Source organism: Ceratotherium simum, chromosome 10 (genome assembly GCF_057802395.1).
Source record: "Ceratotherium simum simum isolate JZ-2026a chromosome 10, ASM5780239v1, whole genome shotgun sequence".
In the NCBI taxonomy this organism is placed as follows: Eukaryota; Metazoa; Chordata; class Mammalia; order Perissodactyla; family Rhinocerotidae; genus Ceratotherium; species Ceratotherium simum.
Window position 1 is genome coordinate 62,352,889 of NC_141909.1, and position 9,266 is coordinate 62,362,154.

The following is a 9,266-nucleotide window of genomic DNA, read 5'->3' on the forward strand; positions in this document are numbered from 1 at the left end:
ATAAAGTAATCATGCTTACTATGTTTGAACAAATAAAAGACCACTTTGAGGATCTCTGCAGGAACAGGAAAAAATATAAAAAATGACAAAGCAGACAATAATAGAATTTTATAAAAATACAAACACAATAAAATGTAAAACTATATGGATGGATTCGACAGCAGATTAGACACAACTGAAGAGAATTAGTGAACTGCAGGATAAGTCTGAGAAATTATACAGAATGTAGCATAAAGAAACAAAATGGTTAAGGAGCATAGCATAGAGGTAGCCAGCTGGGATGGCTGGGGGATGTGGGGAAGTAGGGGCAGGTGTCACCTCTCTGCCTCATTGTCCCCTAGCACCACCAAGACATCACACAGGTCACCACTATGAAGATCTGGACTTCAGAGTACATCTTTTACCACCCATGGGAAATAGTCACAACAGCTGCGATGCAGATATACCCAAACCCTGTGAACCTGAGTACGGTTGGGGTTGATGTATTGGAAAGACACATAGATCCCTCTGGAAAGTTGCACAGCCATAGACTTCTCAGCACAGAGTGAGAACTGCCTCCCATTGTGAATTCACTTATTGGTGCAGCAAGAACCAAAACACATGTGCAAGAACATTCTGTAGTTGATCCTGTAGAGAAAGTAGTGAAACTTAAATCTACTAACACATCATTTATAAGTATGGTTTCAGTAGATGGGAGACATACACAAACCACATCCTCAAGACCCAGAAAAGACTATTTTGACTCAAGAAGTCATAATGACCGTGAAAGGAGTCAGTCTCAGCAGTTACCCAGAAGCACTAATGGCAAGTACAATATCTTCAAATGCTAATAAAGGCTGAGATGCAACGGAATGGGCGATACATATATTAAATGCCGGGACTGAAGAGTTGATGGCTTCGGCAAGAGGAAGATAAGGACAGCTATGGCAGCGGCAGCATTTGTAGAGAAATGATAATGAAAATTGGTATACAACATCGGGTCCCCCAGGGTCTCTAAGCTGGCAATATATTTATTTGTTATTTTAAAAATACAACTACATTCTAGGTAGAATTTTTTTTAATAACCTGAAGAAAGGCTATATGACTTCTGACCAAAACAAAGAGGTGCAGGGCTTTTACGTAAAAGGGATTTTCCAAAATTAATGTTGTTCGAAATGTTCATCTAATTTTAAGGGTTCAAGTAACTATGTGAAAATTTAACAATTTTTGAAAAGGTACTTTCAAACTAGTATTGGCATATTTAATCTCTGTAAGGCAGAATTTTAAAGCTTTTCACACATTGTCACTCTATCTGGCTTTGGACCAACCTCAGAACAAAGCAGAGCCACCTCTTATGTACACACGATTGCCCTGCTGTGGTAAACTTCAACAGCTTGCTAAAAGCAACTCACTTTAAGGGAGAAATTGTATAGTTTTAAGTTTTGAGTATTATATGTATTAATTTGTATAAAATAACCTGCTCTTTTATAAACCACCATTAAAAACCACAGTGTTTTGATTTGGTGCTTACATGGTATTTTTGGAGTGGAAATTATCACTAAATATGGTTTTATTGTATTAATGAGACTGTATTAATTTGCCAAAATTTTGTAACTTAGTAAAGTTATTACTTTCCTTCAATTTGTACTTCCAAAAGTCTTTATGATTTAGTATGCTGTACTGTGGGCTGGTTATGTTAACTGAAAATAGTCATTACCTGAGAGAAAAAAAAAAAAGAAATTTAGTATAGAAAGTAACAGAAAAAGACCATAGTAAGAAAGTCTCACGTACATTAAATCAGAGTCCAAAAGAGAGTAGAGAGAGTGAGGAAGAAGCAATACTTGATGAGATGGTAACTATTTTCTAGAACTACAGAGGGACACCAAACACACATTCAAGGAGCTCTACGAATCCCAAGCAGGAAAATAAAAAGAACATCTTGCTATGTTGAAAAGCAAGGAAGCACTGTCAGACTAATAGGAGCAACGCAAAGGGACACAGGAGCTGGCTTGAAGAGGCTTCCACTGACCAAAATTTGAGACAATTTTAACACTGAAAAGAATCATGACTATAAAGTATTTAATAAATAAAACTCCATGAGTACAGTGTGTGTGTGCATGTGAGAGAGAGAGAGAGAGAGAAGAGACTCACTGAAAGGAGACTCAGCTGGGGCACTGTGGAACTCGGCGGTGCAGCTAAACTCACTGGGAAATTGTCCTCAGGGGTGTGGCTGAAAGTTGCGGGGATGAGAACACCAATGAGTGTCCTGCATGCCAGAAGCAAGAAGAGAACAAAGCACACTGGAAAGAGGAAGAGAAGTCCCTGGGTTCTGCGTTGTCCCTCTAGCACCCTCCACTGACAAAGCAGGACATCATGCCACTGGCAAAGGAGAAATGTTTATTGGATCTGACTATACAGAACCATAAAGCAGAGCAAGAGAAGGTGAATTTGGAGCTGAGAGGCAATAAATATATACACACATCCATCCATATATATGGACACACACACACACACGTATATATAAAACACACTTTCAGGCAATAAAGTTAACTACATTTAACACTGAAGTTGAAAGCTTTAAATTTAATATATATTTACATGCATATGTATTTTGAAAGACATGGACATATAAAGGTGTATTAAGATTAGTTTTCAACATTTAATAAAAAATAAACTTTTTCAATAAGTTAGAAAAAGATGGATCTTAAGTATACATTCTTTTGTTTCCAGCTTTACTGAGATATAATTGACATATAAGACTGTTTAAGTTTAAGGTGTACAACGTGTTGATTTGATACACTTATATGTTGCAAAATGATGTCACATAATTACCATTTTTTGTGTGTGTAGTGAGAACATTTAAGATCTCCTCTCTTAGCAAATTCCAAGTATATAATACAGTACTATTAACTATAGGCACCATGCTGTACATTAGATCCCTAGAATTTATTCATCTTATAACTGGAAGTTTGTATTTTTTGACCAACATCTCCCCACTTCCCCCACCATCCCCAGCCCCTGGTAACCACCATTCTAGCCTCTGTTTCTACAGGTTTGGCTTTTTTAGATTCCACACATAAGTGATACCATGCAGTATTTGTCTTTCTCTGACTTGTTTCACTTGGCATAATGCCCTCAAGGTCCATCCATATTGCTGCAAATGGCAGGATTTCCTTCTTTCTCATGGCAGAATAATATTCCATTGTACATGTATATACCACATCTTCTTTATCCTATCTAAGCTTATATTCTTTGGGCCTTTGCCACTTTAACTAATTTTAACAAAAGTTCCTTATTTATGAAAAATTAAAAGTTTTTAATAACCAGTTTCTCTTTGCTTTACCCTTTCAAAACAGCCTCTGTAACTATTGCTTGCCTTTAGATAATTTTGACTTACACTTACATCTGACAACTCTTCATTTTTGCCTTACCCAAGTTTAGGCTTGAATTCAGAATAATAAAAATATTAACATGCTTATATACATAAACGATCTTTGGGTTTTTCGGCATAGTCAACAGGTAACACAAAGATTTGTTCCTTCACCTTATAAAAGAATGGATCATAGAAATAATTAGGTTTATTTGACATTCTCCAAATTTTAGATAAGTCATAACTTTAGATAAATGTGTTTCAGTGACTGTTGGGGTTTTTTTTTCAAGTTAAAAGAAATATATTCTTGCTCAAGCACAGATATTGGTACAATAAATGTCTGTAATAGATGGGAAAGAATAGTCTCTTTCATAAATTGTTCAGGGATAGCTGGATATCTATATGAAAAAAAAAATTTTCCCCCATTTCACCCATATTAAAAAATCAGTTGCAGATCTAAATGTGAAAGGCAAACTATATAACTGTTGTAGATGATACTGGAGAATTTCGTCATGATCTTGGGCCATGAAGGAAAGAAATTGATAAATTGAACTACATTGAAATTAAGGGCTTCAGTTCATCAAAAGACACCATGAAGAGAGTGAAAAGGCAAGTCACAGAGTGGGAGAAGAAATTTTCAATAAAAATAACTGACATAGGGCTTGTATGCAGGCTACTTGAAAAACCCCTTCAAATCAATAAGAAAAAGACAACCTGATGGAAAAAGGGAAAATGACTTGAACAAGTACTTCACAACACAGGAAATGCAAATATTAAATAAATATATGTAAAGGTGCTCAATCTCATTAGTAATCAAGTAAATGCAAATTAAAACCACACTGAGATATCACTACATAAGCACGAGAATAGCGAGGTCATAAAAGAACGATAATAACAAGTGCTGGCAAAGATGCAACTGAATCTTTCATACTTTGCTCGTGAGAATGTAAATTGAACAGCCACTTTCAAAAACAGTTTAGGGTTATCTGCTAAAGTTGAAAATACCCAAACGACATGATCCAGAAAGGTGTATAACCTGATATATACACTCATGCACTGCATGATGACCATTTCAGTCAATGATGGACCACACATACGATGGTGTTCCCATAAGATTAGTACCATATAGCCTAGGTGTGTAGTAGGCTATATCATCTAGGTTTGTGTAAGTATACTCTATGATGTTCGCACAACAACAAAACCACCTAACAACACATTTCTCAGAATGTATCCCTGTTGTTAAGCAATACATGACTGTGTGTATATATATATATATACACATATATTTGTGTGTGTGTGTGCAAATGTTATATATCCAACAGTAATGTGTACTACTAAATATGTAAAAGAATGTTCACAGCAGCATTATTAGAAGTAGCTGGAGAATGGTGACAACCCCAAACCCTCAGTATGCAATAGTTTTAATGCAGTGATCTATTGTTTTAATGCTGTGATCTATTCATGCAGTTTGAAGTTGTACAAATATAATGCTGAGCAGAAGAAGGTGGACACAAAATACATACTATATGAGTTCATCTGTTTACAATGCAAAAACCAGGCCAAACCAAACATCATGCTTAGATGGAAAAACTATAAAGAAAAGCAAGGAAGTGATTCCCATAAAAGTCAGGGGGGGTGGTGACTTTTAGGGGACACAGTGGATTTGCAGAGGAGTTGATGCTTATGCTTCAACCTGAGGAGTGCTTACACTTACACAATGAGCTGCTACATCCCCATTTATACACTTTTCTGAATGTACACTATATTTCACTATACAAATGAACCGTTAACAGTCTTTTTATAAAGTCTTAACTTATGTAAGTTACTTAACTTCTCTCAACTTCAGTTTTCCCATCATGTTTAAAAAATATAATAATATCTGTGGTACTATAAGAGCTAAGGATTCTGAATATCATGATACCTCAATATAAAGTTTCTTTCACTTTCCCCCCAACATCCAAACAGCTGAGGGTGGAGCGGTTCACAGGAGCAAGAAAGATTCTCCACACCGTCCTTTTCCCATTTGCCTTGGTCCTGGTGGTCATTCACTTGGCTAGGAGTTAAGGGGAGAGGGTGAAGAGCCTTGACACAGCCAGGGTAAACGATTTCTCTCTCTGTCTCTGTCTCTCCTCTATGTTCTTTCTACTAGAGTTTGCAAAGACTAGCTTCTTTGAAGTGAGGACATATGTCCACCTCTACTCTTGCTTCCCTATGCCCTTGGGTGTGGAGAGAACGTAGTGGCAGATTGAGAAAGCATAGGAGGAGTACACGAGGGGAACATATGCTCAAGTCCCAAATTCTTGAAACAAACAAAGGAATACTTCTGGTAGAAAAGACAATAGTGTGAGATGGAGTGGAAGGTTCATTGCAGCAGTTCATTACCCCTCACGTTATGGAAGAAGAAACAAGTGAAGGACGGTCAGCAGGAGAGCAGGAATCTTAACTTGCTCTCCTGGGCTGTGACCCATACAGGGGTCCTTTGTGCTCACCTCTGCTGCCACCAGAAGCCTCATCTCTAATAGGCTGGAATAAAGGTTTACAGTACCAAGTCCCCATAGGGCAATAATAGTAAACGGGCCAAGCCAGGTGGGACATATGAATGAATTTCAGCTACATGAGGGATTAAGGACTTGGGTGGTAGAAACTACCATGTTTAACATAGTTTACATAGGAAGATACTTTCCAGGTTCGAAACATCCTGACTATCTTATAAATTTCTCTATTATACTCATTTTTTAAAAAATTAATATAATTTATGATTGTGCCTCCTAAAAATATCTGGAGTTGTTAACCAAAAGCCAGGAAAAGCATACTCATTAAAAACAATCAGAAAAATAATACTAATTTTAAGAAAGGATAGTAGATGTTATCAGCAACTTGCATAAATTGGCTACTGTGGTTGAGGACAAGATCTGCCTCCAGGACTCCTGCAGCTCAGTGTGGTGAAAGGCACCGCTAGCGTTTCCCCACAGGCAGCAACCAGAAGACTGGGCTGGGAGGAGGGCGCTGGCTGCCAAGGAGCCCAGGGCATCTGCAGGTTCTCTAACATCTCTGGGCCTGTTTTCTCCTCTGTAAAAGTGGTGAGATTGACTAGATTACATTACGATCATTTTTAGTTCTAGAATGTTGTGATTCATCCTTGATTCACTGATCAATATTTTTTAATGCCCCAGTTCATTCGGAGAAGCAATTTGTTTTTCCTTGTATTGATCTGTAGGGGGAATTTGTCACAAAGTTCTTTATATAAGGCACACTAAGTAATTCAACAGATAATGTGATTATTATCACTTTGCAAAGGATATAGAAATGCACATTTAGTAAGATTTTCTTCCCTTTGTAAACTTAAGGATAAAAAATTAAGGTAAACTCAGTATTCCCTAAAGTTTGTTTCATTAGTCCTGCAAAATACAACTTGAAAATTAAAAAAAAAAAAAAAAGAAAAGAAAAGCTTTCTGGCATCAAATAAGAAGAAAAATTCATAATGCACATTAGCTTACCAAGGCTCTGTAAAGATAGATAGTAAAGACTTTTTTAAACCTAAGTTTCTCAAAACTTTTCTTTTGCATTAAACCAATTAATGCTTACCATGCAATGGACTGAATGTTTGTGTTCCTCCAAAATTCCTGTGTATCGAAATCCTAACCCCCAGTGTGATGGTATTAGGAGGTGGGGCCTTTGGAAGGTGATGAGGTCATGAGAGTGGAGCTCTCATAAATGGGATTAGTGCCCTTATAAAAGAGACCCCAGAGAGATCTCTCTCTCTCTTTCCGCCATATGAGAATACCATGAGAAGGCGATAGTCTGCAACCTGGAAGAGGGCTCTCCCCAGAACAATGCTGCCATCCTGATCTCAGACTTCCAACCTCCAGGACTGTGAGAAATCAATTCCTGTCGTTTACAAGCCATGCAGTCTATGGCGTTTTGTGATAGCAGCCCAAATGAACTAAGACATAATATAACTACTGTTCTGAAGAACTTACTGTAGAAAATGCTAACGCTCCATTTCTCTTTTCTCCCTTCCAGCAAAAAAGCTCAAGAGATTTAACCACAAATGTTGCTTCCACTTCTTCATCTCCCACTGCAATGGGGCTTTCAGTTTCTCCACTCCAATGAAATGACTCTTCTCAACATGAAGAATAACCCTCATGCTCTCAACCTCGTGGACTCATGTCTGGCCCCATCTTCCACAGCCTATCAGCTGAATTCAGGAGATAGCTGCTCCTGCGTTCTGGAAGCAATCTCTTCTACGGCATTTGCCTTGTTGTGCTTTCTAGTTTTCCTCTTCCATCACTGCTCTCCTTCCCAACCTCCTCTTCTGGTCCTTTTGCCCCTACAGACTTCTAAATGGGGCATTCCTCTATGCACTCACCGTCTCATCTCTGCCCCATCTACACTCTGCCTAGCTCATCTTTTCCTTCCCCACAGTGTTAACTGCCATCTTCGTGCTGATGGCCCCACAATTTTGTCTCCACTCAGCCCTCTTGGTCATATCTTGCTCCCCCTCTCTTACTATGCCCCTAGAATACACTTCGTTCTTTCCTACCTCGGGGACTTTAGATTTGCTGTCTCTTGTTTCTAAGACACTCTTCCCATGGCCTTTCCATTTCCTTCATTTGTCATCTTACAGTCACTTCTTCAGAAAGGCTGTCCTTGACCACACTATCTAACATAAGCACCCTGCCAATCATTCTTAGTCACATACCCCATTTACTGTCTTTTTAGCACTGGTCACAAGCTATCAATATTTTGCTTATTCATTTGTCACTTTGTTTTTTGTTTGTCTCCTCCATTGTAACCCAACCTCCTCCACTGCAACCCTACCATATCTGTCTGTTCTCCCAAGTACCTTACACTGTGCCCGGCACAAAGCAGGTGCCTGATAAATTGTTGTTAAATGAACTAGTGGATAGATGATTATGATTCTTCTGGTTTCTTAGGCTAATAGAGTCCCCTCGCACTGTTTTGTGGTGATAGGGTCTAGAACATCTGGAGACAATGGATTGTTAACATAGCTCTTAGATGTCTCTCTGAGGGATCAAAGCTTCAAGGGAGATTTGGGGAAGAGCTGGATGAGAGTCATTCTCAGCCTGCTTCTCTGAAGAGTTCCCTCAACGACAATCCTATGTTATAATTTCCAAAGATGGCCACAAAAGTACCTCCCATCTCACATACTCTTCTTAAAATGTGGTTTTGACACTCCTATTGAGAGGTAGGATCTATATTCCCTCCCTCTTGAATCTGGGAGAGTTTATAACATTAGCATAAATGACATTGTGTCTTACAAGCTCCCTTGAACAAAGAAAGAAACAAATAAGAAACGAGGCTACGTCATAAAAGGCAGTACAGCTCTCACTGGTTCTCTTGAGATGCTTGCTCATGGAACCCAGGTATCGTTCTGTGAGAATGCCCAAGTACCCACATGGAGAGGCCATGTGTAGGTATTCTGACTAATAGTCTCAGCTGCAGTAATAGATGAAATCCAGTATCAGCCAACAGACATGTGAGTGAGGAAGACTTCTAGATGATTCCAATCCTCCAGTTATCAAGTAAACCCAGGCTTTGAGTCTTCCTAGTTGAGGTCCCTATCATATAACAGAGATAAGCCATCCCCAGATCTCCTCTACCCAAGTTCCTGACCTACACAATCTGTGAGCATAATAAAATAGTTTTTTGAGGCCATTATGTTCTGGGGTTTTGTTAGCAGCAGTAGTAACCAGAACACTGATATTCTTTGTTGTTAGTTATAATATGATTCCTAACCTCTCAATATCAGTTGGATAGGTGGCATTATTGACACAATTGTGAAAATTTACAAACAACAGTCCTGTTTGGATCAATGAACAGCTATTTCACTTCTGTATAAAGGTAATATGCCATGGTGAGCTAGGGCCAGCTCATCCTGGCTTATGATGTACTC

General features: G+C 38.5%; 1 pseudogene; it reads left to right on the plus strand.

The window, feature by feature from the left end:
• Window positions 1–371: 371 nt before the first annotated feature.
• On the plus strand, window positions 372–953 carry LOC101395344 (PRELI domain containing protein 3B pseudogene; annotated as a pseudogene).
• Window positions 954–9,266: the final 8,313 nt, after the last annotated feature.